This window comes from Atractosteus spatula, chromosome 3 (genome assembly GCF_055471065.1).
Source record: "Atractosteus spatula isolate fAtrSpa1 chromosome 3, fAtrSpa1.hap1, whole genome shotgun sequence".
Lineage (NCBI taxonomy): Eukaryota > Metazoa > Chordata > Actinopteri > Semionotiformes > Lepisosteidae > Atractosteus > Atractosteus spatula.
In genome coordinates this window covers 50,402,565-50,416,627 of record NC_142708.1, presented here as the reverse complement: position 1 = coordinate 50,416,627, position 14,063 = coordinate 50,402,565, and positions in this window count along the sequence as shown.

The window sequence follows — 14,063 nt, the reverse complement described above, 5'->3', positions numbered from 1 at the left end:
TCGTTCCATTTTGGCTGATTTATATATGCTCCAGCATGGGTCTTTCTGCCAGTACGTTTCAGACATACTCTGTCCACGATACTTCACTGAGATCTATAGCCATTACCCTAGCAAGTCACTAGTCACCAGCACTCCCCTTACTGAAGAGTAGCACAGCAAAATTAATAATTACTATTTTGAATGTATAATACACTGTTGTAGACTCTGTAGCTGTAACTGTAAAATATAAAAAAGTTAGTAATAAAAAATAAAAAAGAGTAATGCATAGGCTACCTAAATGAATACAAAGTTGGAGATCAATATTTATGTTAATAAAGTTATTTTTCTCACTTCAGTTGTACAGTCATCTGATAACTCACCCTTCACGTTATATTGATTTTTAGGGGTTGAGTGGACTTTGATGTGGCATTTGCATCTAGCTAGAGTCATAGCCGGAAATCAATGATGCTGCAATGTGGATAGCGCATGTCTTAAGCATTCTTCAACTGATTGTCTGCATTTTTATGAATCACTTATACTTGAGCTTCTAAATGCAAAAACCTTAATAGCATAGAATCTTAAATCACATGAGTTAGCTTTATGCAAAAGTGTCTATGATTCCCACAAAGAGGTCTTTGGTTAGATGGTTCTGTTTCACTAATGATGATGAAGTGTTGCTACAAACCATCAAATAACAATCTAGTTGGTTATATATTGAGTTATACTTGTGAATTTTAGTTAACACTTATCAAATCATAGAAACAGAATGAGAAAGAGAACTGATTTGTCTTCTTAGTCCTTCTTTTTGTGCTTTTACAGTCAATCAGAAGAGTAAAAGGAAGAAGGAAAAGTTGCTTCATACTCACAAAAAGGCAGAATGGGGAGTCATATGGCAGACAGTTCTGTCTACCTTACTTAGTATTGTGATTATTAATTGATGTTTATACCCATAATCCTTTGCAAGCATATGCTCTTAAAACACACCCTAACATTGCAGGGATTTCCTGTGAATATACAACTGTACTACAAGGACTTTGAAAACATTTATTTTCCTAAACATTATGCAATATAATACACTTAAATCTGGACACATGGAAACAGCAATGCAGATGATTTCATGTAAAGGCCTTTTTAATGAAGAATTCACATTTTAGTCAAGCCATAAGCTTGGCAATTAAATAACAATGCTTTTCAACAGAGGTGTCGTAGGAATATCAATATTCTTTTTCCATTATATAAAATAATTAGCATATGTACCATTAACAGCCCAATATGCTTACAGTACCCTCTGGTGGACATGGTTGTAATTGCTATCAAGTCCCCCAAACTACATTTTTTGCACATAAAATCATTAACATTTATGGCTTCAAGAGTGAGCTGTTTCTGTATATCCTGTTAAGTTACACAGTCTTTTCATGGTTGTGTGCTTGAATGACTGGACTCTGCAAGTTGTCATTTGCTTGTTTCATAAGGCGCAGACCATATGTCATGTTTAATTAAGAAGATAAGATTGACCATCTGTAATTTTCAGACGTCTCTCAGCTCTGTGTGAAATTGAGAAAGGAATCATGGCAGCATCTGCATTAGGCTTATAGGGGCAGGTGTGAGGGGCAGGTTATACTGCTGCAGTGGTTAAATACGCAGAGACCTCAGCTTAGGTGCAATGCGGCTAGCTATTCAGGAAAAAATATTCTGAATCAGCAAATTCTCTGTGTTTGTACGTCGGAAAAATGTCCATGTTCCTTCCTGAACACTGCTTCCCTCTGTGACCAATTAGTGACTTTGCTAGGAAGCCCATGTTTTTCAGATGACTTATCTGCTGGAGCGCAGGGAAATACCACTGCCATCTCTAGGCCTGAGAGGTCAAAGTGCAAGACCCTCAAACGAAAATATTCGTAACCAGTTTCTTCTTTAAATTTATATACCTGGAATTTGTGTGTAATTAACTTATAATCAAGTGTCATAAATTGGTAGCTCAGATATTAAACCTGGTCTTCAGTGCTGTGATAATGTTGAAATTCCATTCATTCTTCTAATTTCAGTATTAATGAATATTATATGGTCTGGCACTTTGGAAAGAAGACCTACTGTAATTAGAAGAGTCTGAATACAACAGATATAAATGACCTCTTTTTCACTTCCCAAAGTGTCTTCTTTTTAGCTTATCACTTATATTTCAACAGGTATTTCAATATCCTCCCTGTACAAAGTATCCATGATTGGAGCATTGCTTGTTAATTACACTGTTCTCTTGGCCTTTCTCTCTCTTTTTTTTAATAAATGTGAAAACATAGACTGCACACAGAACTCACCAAGGGCAGGAATTCACCTTTTGAGAAAGCTTTGCATGAATACAATAACTCCATTTGATCCACAGAGAGATTAAATCTGAGTACACTCCTAGTCAGACTTTTCCTTTCATTGAAAGCAAACAATGAAATCTTTCCACTAAGCTGTTTCCTGCCCAACTTAAACATGGAATTTAGTTCTCTCTGGTTTCTTTTCATACTGCAAAGCACCTTAAAAAGCAACGCGTTTGAACCCTAGTGTCAACATGCACGTTTCACCTTCGGCATCTTTGCTTTTACATATTCTGGTCACTTGCAAGCCTTACAGGGTGTCAACAAGGAAAACCCCCTCTGAAAGTTATTCTGGCTAGGGAGTTTTAAGTACCCTCTTACCTTCCTGGAAAAGCTTTGTGTGCTCAAAAGAAAAGAAGTAGCTAACTTTTTATTCAGTAAACTTCAATGGTTTTCCCACACCAAATTGATTTTGGACCTCAAGCCTGTTTTAAGTCCTAAGACTGAGTATACTTAAGGAATGAAGAAAAAAATAAATAAAAGAGCTCCAAATTCCCCCCCACACCTACTCCAGCACACAGAAGGGCAGCCCCAGCAACTTTGTTTCTACAGGAAACAGCTTTCTTGGTTCAAAGGGTGGGGTCTTTGTTTCTATAAACAGTCTAAGAAAAAAAAGTGCAGATGGCAAAAAGCAGTGTTAACCCTGTAAGTACAATGCCCGGGTCCAGAAACGACCTTTAGAGTATTTACACAGTTGGACTTGTTAAATGGTTAAGGTTGACCGCATTAGAAAGATGCATAAAATAGTAAATAATTGAAATACCTCAGTTTAGTCAACACGTGTGACAATCTCTACATATTATAGAGTATCTTGTGATGTACTTGAGTGACATCAAGCGAGAGTCACTCAATAATTAACTTATCAACTTTACAGTCTGGAAATAATCTGGTTAACAACATGTGGCATGTAGAGGAAGTATAAAAAAATGTATTTCATAATTTCCCAGTAAGAAAGTATATAACCTTCCCATACTACAATTATTCTCTGTTCTGTCTAGCTAACCTATTTTTTACAGAACTAATCAAAAATGGGTACATCCATATATATCACAGTATATGAATTTCTGGTTTAGTGGCAGATTTTAATCGGTTTGATTTTTGCATTCCAGAGGGTGAGAGATAAAAGAGATCCTTCGTGACACTTTATTAACATGGTTCATCTATTATTTAGTGAAGATTTTTTTTACCTATTGCCCTGTTATAGGAAGGGTTACGTGTTTTCTTAACAGAGGTCATTCTGTTATTTCATCTGAGAAATACACATGCAAAATAGACATTGAAGAAATGGCAGATTGTAAAGATACTCTTGGTAGCTGTGGTAATAGTTCCCACAAAATTATGCTAAAGGTTGTTTTCCTATTTCTGTGCATGTTTAAAATATTCTATTGCTTATTAGTTTTAAACTTGAAACAACCTATTCCACTTGTGGATTGCTTTCAAAGTAAAAACGCAAATGACTTTTTTCTTAAGCAAATTACTCATGGGTGAACAGAAGGAAGGTTACAAATAAGAGAAGGTCGTCTGGTCTCAGCTTGGGGTTTCTTTAAAGAAGCCAAGCCAATTTCCACAATCACTTACTTTATATCAGTTATTGTCATGGTACATTGCTCAAAACTGAGGCATTCATGCTTTACTCACAAATGATAAATTAACTGCAAATTGAGCCTATTTGTGAACATGGTAAGTGAGGAGGACTTTTCTCATTTTTGCTAATGCATCTTAGAACACTCAGGGGTTTTAGGTAACACTTTATTTGAATTTTGTTGAATAAATGGTTTCATAATCCCTTCATAACAACTACACAGGATGTTATAATCACATGTATAATGCTTCACAGGGACGCATGCCGTATGTATAAGAGATCATGACATTTGTTTTTGCATGGCATCATACCAACCACTTTACAAAAAGTTTCAATATATGTCATGATGGCTTATACACACATTATGTAATTTACATATGTATCTATAAAACATTAAGCATGTGACTGTAACATCTTGTGTTGCAGTTACAGTATGAATGGATTATGAAGCCATTATGCAGCAACACTCAAATTAAGCTTTATTGGTTTTAACATTTAAAAGCATGTAAAACAAATGTACTGGTAGGAACAAAACTCTTTGTATACACAAAATACAATACACAAAATTTAACTATTGATATTTTATAACCAGAAAAAATAAAGGTAGCAGATTAATTAGCCCTGTCACTTACTAAATGTTTTAATAGTTTTGTTAAAGAAAAAAAACTATGTTTTGAAATTTTGAGGAGATGATTCAGTCTGTTTGAGAAATGAGTCAAGTTCAGTTCACTTTATGAACTCAAGTGTGAAAGAAGAGGAACTTTGTTTGCACACAGTACAGAAAAAAGCAACAAAATCCATTAAAAAAATTAGTGCAGAACTTCACTTCAATAAAACTTAAATATTTTTGTGATAAATCATGAAAACAACACATAGTTGAACACAAGGAATTCAATCCACATAAAACACGGAAGTGAAACAATAATACTAGCTCAGTTTCCCTTCAAACTCAATTGGGTATGTTTGTGTGCAAGCAAAAATAGCCCACCAATACATTGCAGAAAAGTAAACAAACCAAATTGTGATAGTTTGAGTTGAGCACAGAGTGAACAGAGCCTTATAATATAAGTTATATGTTGCACTGACAAACATAACAACCCCAATGACATGGTTTATTTCTATAAACAATTATTATAGAAAAGGTAGGCAAATCACAGCATATCATGATCGTTGTCATTTAAATACTGACAAGCTCTCATCAAGTTTGTTTCCAAGCCAAGAAGAATCTGTCAACAGCATGCTTTTGAGTTTCAAAGTTGGCAAAGACCAATGAGTACTATACAAAGGTCAAAGTTATATAAAAAGCAGTATTCTATACAAAGGGACCAGAAAGTCCAAGGAGCTCGTTTAAAAGGAAGTTGAAGGGAACAGGCATGCACACGACCCCACCAGAATTCAGGAAGAACAAGTAATATATCTATAAAAACAGAAACACCAAGCACATAAACAGATGACCAAGGACTAATAGAATAATTTGACAGAAACAGTTCAAAAACAGTAAATGGTGCAGCTAAACCAGTACAGGTCACACAGCAGTGGACATATGCCAAGGTTCATGCCTTTTCTTATAGCAACATAGTAAACTAGCTTCACACAGGAAGGAAGATTGACACAGACTAGACTGATGTGCTTTTTGACAGGATCCTGTGTTTTGATGTGTGAAAAACTGAATTGTTCTTAGTCCTCTGTGAGCTCTACACTGAAATGTTTACTGAACCTGATATTGAGTATTGAGCATAGTGGCAATTCTATCATTCATCATTTTATAGGCTTAATTTAGCTCTTTACAAGGGAAAGAACTGCCTTTAGAAAGACAGCAAAGCACCAATAAATACCACCATCAGAAACAATGCATAGAGTTCGCATGTCAATCAGAAGTAGTTTCAGATTTCAACATAACAGCAATATGAATGACACAAACAGGTCAACAGGGTGAAAAATAATTAAAATATTTGATTGGACATCAAGATTATATGTTCCCAAACCAAATGAAATGTCAAAAAATGTTTTTACGGTATATCAAAATGAAGAAAGAATAACAGGAGAGATGCTGATAAAACACAACTACAGAAAAAAATGTACTTTTGTTTATTATTTGCCAAAGGAGGCTACACCATATCACAAGAAATTGTGTGAAATCTATTTTAGAACAAATTTCAAATATACTGTATATAGTATATACTATATATACTGTATTACTGTACTGTAACTACTGTATAGTACAACATTATTTTGTTGAGGTATTCCTCTATTGTGCTGTAAACATGATGTAAAAATGCATATTATTTTGAGCTGCAAAATTTCTCACTTTTCTTGGTTTCTGGAAAAGGACAAAAGCTCCTGTATTTTTATGAAAATGAAGGAAATAAAATACAATTCTGTGTTGTGCATGCACTGACGATAAATCACTGATGAACACAGAACTACCTATCAAATGAACAAATATGTTTTCTGAATGATACGGACTAGATATTTTCCAGTGTATAGCAGCGGGAGGGTCATAAACTTTATAATGTTGACAGTTCTAAAACTGGTAAATGTGCTTCAGCCTTGACCTTTGACCCTGAACTGCCTCCTGTGGCTCTATGCCACTTCCTCATCAGACATTTCTATGGACACATTCCAGTCTGCGTGATGACAGTGTTCACCCCTAATATTTCCCTAAAGGCAATGTATTATCTGCAGACACAAACCACAGGTCTCGAATGAGATTCGAGCTTATTATAAAATCAGGCATTTCAAAACCTAACTAGCTGTTATTTTTGTATAATCATTTGCAAAAGGGTAAAACTGAATATTAGTGGAAAGAAAGAAGATATGAGTTTTATTGAAACCTTGTAGTAAAAATGTTACTTCTTGCTTTTATTTTCTAGGGCATAAAGTCACCATGCAATCCAAATAAAACATAACATAGGTGTACACACTAGTTTACTGGTTTACATTTTATGGTTTGTACAACATACCTGGGCAGCGCTGCCTATTATTTATGAATGGAGATGCTGTAGATTGCGTCAGTGATTGCTTTCGGCAACTCTTCTGGGTAGTTCAACATCAATCATGTCCCTTAATTTCAGATATTTTTGGAACTGGCTCGAAAATGACACATAGTTTTTAAAACCCATGAATAACTTTTTGTCAGTGATGTTTTCATGCTTGTGTGGGGTGATAGCCACCTCCCCCAACTCCCAACATACAGAGATGAGTGTGTGAGACAGGCAGCTGAGTTTGAAAGATGGCGGCCGGAGGAGCGAGGCGAGACGGGGATTCCCTGGTGCAGCTGGCTGATCTAGCTACAGCCCCTGGCCCTTGAGCAGGGCTCTGTTCTTTCTCTCTGGACTGTCCAAGTGATGCCGGTCAGCCCTGCTGGGAACTAGGCTGTTCTGGTTTCTCACTGTGAGAAGCTGATAGCAGTTCAGTTCCAGACGAAAACAGAGAGGTCCTGAAACACAATTAGGTTTAATGCTACATTAGCTTTCTTCAAAAAATGATCGCGATGAAATGTAAATACGCGACACACTTTACAGTTTCTGTAACATCTGACAAACCGCTCTAGCACTGACTGATTTCCCCCTCACTGTCTGCTTCAGCAAATCAAAAAAACGTCCATCTCTTAGAATACTGTTCATCTGCATCTCACAATACATCCCCACAAACATATCAGTAAGTAATAAACACTCTTATGAAATGTTCAAAGTAAAATGATTGTATTTTCAGCCTCAAATAAAAAATTTGGCCTCAAATCCTCAAAAAAGCCTATGGTGCAAGTTACACTCATGCAATAGTAGTCATAACAAAATATTGAAACAGTTTCAAAAGTGGTTACACCACGAAGCCTTCCAAAGCTTCCAATAGCTGCTTTAGGGTTTAGGCATTCATATAAAGGAAAACAGAGCTTTCACTGTCCGATTATCAAACTTTATTGGGAACCAAAATAAAGAAGAGATTAGAAGAAAAAGAAGAAGAAGAAGAACAGATATAGTGCAAACCTTCTCCTCAACTGTCCACACCACACTTTCCCCTGGGTCACAGATCAAATGAAACTTCTCTCACACTGAATAAATGACCACAGTAAAAATAAACCCAAGTAAGAACATAAAATACAAAATACCGAATATGTTAATGCAAATTAAACATGTTTCACAGGTGGTTCAGCTTCAGCATGACTCTTTAGTGATTGTTTGTGGTATGGAGTTGATCTCCTTGATGGAAATGAGCAAATGTGGAAGAGATGAGATGGATCATATAATAATTGCTGCAATCAGCAATAATTGCTAATTGCAGACCACAGGGAGGCCAAGTGTGAAGGTCTGGGCAGGAATGTGTAGTTGTTATAAAAATCCACTTAGTAATTGTTGACAACTTTACTAAGGGCTACATTGTTCAGTTCTTCAAACCACACCTTCTACTCTTTCTCCAGTCTCATCCTGATATGGCAACATTCCAGCAGGACAATGGACATCTTCATGCTGCTCCTGGAACAGACATTTTCTGGCAAAATGTGTCATTTATATTGTGGATGTCCTATTCTCCAGACTTGAGCACCACTGAACATTTGTAGGATGAACTGGGACAACATGTCGCATCTGAGTCTCAGAGACTAGTGAAGAAGCCCACACTTGTCCAGGCTCTACAAAATAAATAGGACAGAATTCCACAAGACTGCATCTGTACGTTGCAGATTTGCAGCTTGTATTGCTTCAGCTGGCCACACACTGCTAGACTGAAGCTTTTGCTGTAGCCATCATGTTGACCAATAATAGCTATCTGAGGATCATAGAAAGCCTGGACTGAGACAAAAGACAGTTACATCAGGGTGTTTTGCTCATTGTAGCCTGCTGTTGCTGATAAAGTGAGATGTAAGAAGAGGTTTCTGATTTTGTACTTTTTGGTTAGCAGTGCTGTATAATGACTGGTGGTTCTTGTGGATGCTTTCACATGCTCTTCACGATGATCACTATGTCAACAGATTTCCTCTGAGCTGTACAAAGGTTCCACTGGCGATTTGCTTCTTGCTCCCTTCGTTCTCTACAAGTTCATTAGTTCCCTTGAATCGCCAGTTTGTGGCTGTAGATTTAGAATTAGTGTGGCTTTGACCTGTCCGTCTAGCTAGCTATATCTTTCTCACCATGTGACTGTAGTAACTAAACGTCAATCTTTGTACATCTTAACCCAATCTTAACTCTCATACAAACACACATTGTTTCTGTATTGGATGAGGAAAGCAGTGTAGCATGCAATACATTTCAGTGCCATTTGTTTTTTGTGATAATGAAAGAAAATAAGAGGCTACCAGGTAATTAAAGGTTCATTACTTTGTTTTCAGTGTATGCCTTTAACACTGCTAGGCTTTGGTGGGAAGAGAAGTCATGTTATTGCTGAATTTGTTTTTAGATGTAGATGAATTGTTCCATGAGTAATAGTACGGGAAAATCCCACCCAGTTCTTGGGAGATGCTTGCTAAAGAAGGAGGTTTCTTTACAGCTAAAATAACATCGTGCAACATAGCATACTTTGCCAAAAAAATCCTGCCCTTCCAAGTTTTTTCAGCACTCTCTCTCTCTGAGGCCAAACAATTCACTAAAAATATGTTGACTCCATTTTTTTTGCTTCTCCCTCACCTCCTTCTATATCTTCTTCCATTTGCTTTTTAATCATTATGGTTTTTTGGGCAGCAGTCCAGATCTCAAGCACTAAGAAGATTTACAGAGGAGAAAAATGAACTCAAGACAGTTTTGAAATCAAAACAAATAATGCACTCAAATCACCGCAGATGTCAAATTGCTTATCTTATTAGTTTAACACTGTGCAGCTGTGAACCTTTTCAGAACCCTGCAAGCACATACAGTATCTGCTAAGGCTGTGATCCTGGCTGAGCTGAAAAGCACACTTGCTAATTTAAGCTCACCATATACCAGTGTGATGGAGTGATGGCTGTGGATGTAGTTAATCAATCATTTGAAGATTTTGAAGGTTAAAGGTCAGTAGTTGTACAGCTACTGTAATTGCCAGATTACATGCATTTAGGTTCACGTGGCCTAAGACCTGAAAGTTCTCAAATTCAAAATTCAGTGTGAATGCTTGACATTCAGGAGAATGGCACTTAGTAAGTAAAAGCTTTAAATAAAGCATGTATCTTGTTAAGCATGTATTGAAAAACTATGCACCAGGGATTTTAGATCTCTCTGTAAAAACAAAGCAACTGTGAATTACTCAAAGACCCTTAAACTGCATTGTGCTTCCTATTGTGTTGTTTTTACTGGAAATCAAGAACTGTTCTAGGTGATCTTATTTTAAAATACATTCTATAGACAAAGCTGCAAAACAAATGCACTTTTCCGGTAAACCTAGGAGATTAACTTGTTTTATTAAGCTAAGAAAATGCACAAAGACACCAACAGGGACCACAGGAAAACCTTTTCTGTTCAAAATAATTCTGTATCTTTATTTCAGTTGTACAGTACAGTTCAATACATTTTCAGAATACTGGTGATGCTTCCTGTGGTGTGATGGAGGAAAACAATGAAAGGAGAAACAAGAATATAAAAGCCTGTGTGCGCTTTACTATAAAATTATAAATATTATATTTCATAGAGTGGCTTCCATGTTACATCATCTCAAGGCATTGTACAATACCATAGTAAAATAATAAAAAACTATTGACAGACATACACCAATTGTTACATTACATTACACTGAACTAAATTCCATATGGGTGGCATGGTTATGCAGTGGTCAGCCTTGTAGCACTGGGGCCCTGGGTTCAACTCCCGAGGTGCTATCTGCGTGACGTTTGCATGTTCACTCCATGTTAGTGTGAGTGCACCACCGGCTGCTCCAGTTTCCTCCCACAGTCTACAGACACAGTGATAGGTTAATTGGCTTCAGTGAAAATGGGCCCAGGTGTGATTGTGTGCGTGTCTTCTCTCCCATGGACTGGCATCTCGTTCAGGGTATACCATGCCTTGCGCCTGTTGTTCTCCAGGATAGTTTCTGGTACTGTATTGGGTAAAGCAGTGAGAAAATGGATGGATGGAAGAAAGCTGTATGACTGTAAAAGTGAGTTTTAAGAAAGGATTAGAAAGAGCTGACTGCCTGTCAGGATCTCCGGGGCAGTCATATGTTTGGGCTATGGTCCAGGCCCAACCACCCAAGCTCCTTCACTCTGCCTGTGTGGCGGGTACAGTCAGAGCCTCAGCCTGGATTCAGTGTGCTTCTTGTCTGAGCCTGCTTAGCCCACACACCAAGCAGGCGACCCTAACACGCCCTGTGGTTCTCTGACTCTAGCTAATCAGAGTGCCCCTGTTTGCTGTTATCGCAGATCCAGTTTGACAGGGGCATGTCTTTGCATGAAATCAGGTAAGAAATTAACTGATGCTGTGGGATCTGTGCAGTCTCTTCCTCTAACTCCTCCTTCTGGAGAACCTCAGTAACCGAACCACCACTTCTAGTTCAGTGCTTAGCATGTTTTCACCACCTTAAAAGGGTGTTTTTGAGCACAGTCCTGTGGTCATGTAATTTTTATTGGAGGAAAGAAAAATAAAGAATATTGAAAGGTTGAAGAGACGTGGAGAAATTTAGATTTCTTCACAGGAGGAATGGAAGAGCCGCAGTGTTTTAAATGCATAGAACAGGTTGCTGTTCCCAAAGGAAAATAGCAATGCTTGTTGACATATGAATCCTTACTTGAATGCTTATCCAAATTCCAGGATCATTACTTATCAAACCAATGTTTGACACATTTTCAGATTCAGATGCAAAATGTTCTGTTGTGTCCATATTTTATACACCTGACTAGGTTTAAAGTGACATAAATTCGGCCATCATCAGCATATAACAGCTGTCACACCTACAGTATGAAACATGTGACCCAATGATAACATATACCATACCAAATAAATAAACATGACCAAGAACAGAACCTTGTGGGACACCAGATGTGACTAATTTTGCAGGGGAGCCTAATGCAGCAGCACAGTAAATTAGAATGTAGCTTGGTTTACATGTTTCATGTACTGATATTGAATTTAAACAGCTGTAATGAATTGTAGAAAACAGTGCTCTAGGATAAATTTTGCTTTCTTCACTAAATTTCCTGAAGAACATTGACCTTGTGACTGTCAGTGCATTATTTTAGATCGCTGGTATTGGTTGAAGACAAGTATCCTTTCATTTACATTCAAGTTTATGTCCAGGTGGGTCAAAGCTGACTGTTTTACCAAGAGCAATGTGTTGATGAGACTTCTCCATTTGTACTTGAAACTAAACAACCTGAAATGGGTGGAACTACAAAGTGTAATTGAGTCCTCAGAAAATGGATCAGGACCACTCATAGAAGAAAATAAAATGGATTAGGAAAGCAAATCTCAATATATTCACCTGTTGTTGCAAATGTTAACAAAGTTAAGCCAGCTCTTGTTGATCCGAACAAGTCCAATATGTGTCCTTGTATGCATTTGTCTTAATAGTTGAGTGTGGAGTGTCAACATAAATCTTAAAATCTCCTAAAATTAAGATTCCTGAAAAATGAGGCAGAAACAATAACAAAAGAACTTTGAAGGAACCAATAAAACAGATTTCTGTTTTCAAATGATTCAAAAGTTAATACCAGGGACATGAATGCCTGAACTGCTGTGGACTACAGTCTATTTGGTAGTGAAGGTCATGTAATTCTCTCTACAGGTCTTGGTAAAATTCAGCAGAGCCAATAGTGATGCTACTATTGGGTTACAATAAAATCCCCATAGTTTTTAGACCAAAGCTTGTCTAAATATTTGCTTAAATACAATCTTATTTTAAAAAAATAGTTCAAATAACCTGGTTTCATGATCACATGGTTTAAATGACCAAATGTCACATGGTTACAACCCACTGTTTCAAATGACTTTGCTCCTCTTGCTTATCAGCATGTCTTGTGAGATATGATTCATTTACCCCACTGCTTAAAAGTTTTTTCTCTTTGGTTGGCCATAGTGCTGCAGGTTTTGTTATGTGTCTTGTCCCTATCATGAAAGGACAAGAATAATTTTGCCACATTTTATTCTTTGAATTCCTTTTCTCCTGGGGGCAAATATTCACATCTTGCCTAGTCTACACTGGTACAATCCAGCTTTTACCCATTTCTTCATTAGTGTGATTCCTCCTATTGTTGAGCAGGTCTGTGGAAGTCGGGCAGCTCTGGTTTCTTTGTACTCTTCTGTTTTCCAGGGAACAAGCTCTGGCTTGCTGAGCATAATGGTTTCTCCAAGATGCTACAGCTTGCAGAGAAAAGGACAAGTGTGCACAAATTCCAGAACAAAGGTGTGTTCTTGCAGCTGGATGATCACTATAGTGGCACTTTTTACAAAATAAATCACCCTCATAGTAGTATGTACCATATTTAAAAAATCATAATGCAGCTACACAATAAATTATGTAGTTTTCTTTACAAGCCTCATCTATTGTTCATATACTGTAATTAAGGATGTTCCAGTACATAGTAAGGCCTTTCAACTTCCTGCACTGTTATTCAATAAATATGGGAGTTTACCTTTCATACAGAAGTACTAAACCAAGGAGATCCCACAGTTTCGGTTTCTTTGAATACTGAAGAAACAAACAAATCTCTTACGATGAACTATTTCAGTTAAACAAAGTTGCTTTTCTTCAGCTTCTGCATTGCGTACCCACATAATTGGCAAGGTTTCAGACGTTTAAACCTTAAAATAAATAAAGTCCCTCGTGTGAGTGTTGTCAGTAATTACACCATCTTAGCATCAAACAGGTGAATGGCAATGTTTAAGTCAAAGGAAAAGATTTAAAACCCATTCAGTTCAGACCTAAATTACACATCTCCTAAATGATTTCATAAATAATTGTCTTATACCCATGGCTTTTTCTTTTTTTAGCAAGGTTCTACAAGGTTAAATCAAGGTTACATTAAGATTTGGGTTGTTTTTTTAGGAATTTTAGATCATGGACATTTCTTTCATCATTTGTGTCATATTAGATGGGGCATGAGGGACTAAGTCTCATAGAGCCCAACATGTGGAAGTGTTGCTTGGGATTTCACAGGGAAGAGTAGCTAATTGATCTGGAAACCTGCATGATCCAGTGATTCCCATTCCAAGATAAGGTTATTATAATTAGGAACTTTTTTGAAGACT